The sequence below is a fragment of the Propithecus coquereli genome, unplaced genomic scaffold, assembly GCF_000956105.1.
Source record: "Propithecus coquereli isolate 6110/MARCELLA unplaced genomic scaffold, Pcoq_1.0 Scaffold606, whole genome shotgun sequence".
NCBI lineage: Eukaryota > Metazoa > Chordata > Mammalia > Primates > Indriidae > Propithecus > Propithecus coquereli.
This window is the reverse complement of record NW_012152019.1, coordinates 89,257-89,897: the sequence shown is the minus strand read 5'-3', so window position 1 is coordinate 89,897 and position 641 is coordinate 89,257.

Genomic DNA, 641 nt, shown 5'->3' with positions numbered 1-641 from the left:
TCCAGGCTGAGGACGAGGCTGATTATTCCTGCCAGTCCTATGACAGCAGCCTGGGTGCTCCACAGTGCTCCAGGCCCACGGGGAAGTGAGACAAGAACCCCCTTCGTCACCCGCAGGAGGGTGAAAACCCGGCAGCTGCTGCTCAGGCCCAGCCTGTGGCTTCTGCAGCTGCTGCTGCCACCGCGGGCCCAGCTGCACCCACAGACACCATACCGGCAAGGAGGCTCCTCCTCCCCTTCTGTCCTCAGCGTCATTCACGGCAGCCCAGGGCTGGGAAAAGAGTCCTCAAGGAAACAGCTTGTCCTGCTCCCTTGCAGCTGGGGACACAGGGTCTCTTTGCACCGAGGTCCAGGGGCTGAGCTGGCAGGTCCAGCTGTGTCATCTGAGACCCCACCTGTGAAAAGTCTGTGTCTCCATCGTCCTCCTGTCCCTGTTTCCAGGAGTTCCCAGAGCTGCGTCTTCCTCTCTTCGGTCCTCAGGGTGGATCCATGTCCCCCCCAACTCAGGCTATCCTTTTTAATAAAACTCTTATCATGAAGACGTCACAGACATGCGATAAATTGCCCATATTTATATTACAAAATTAGGTTTGTTTTGGCATTTTTGTACATCCTTGAAAATATCAGCACAATGGACACATT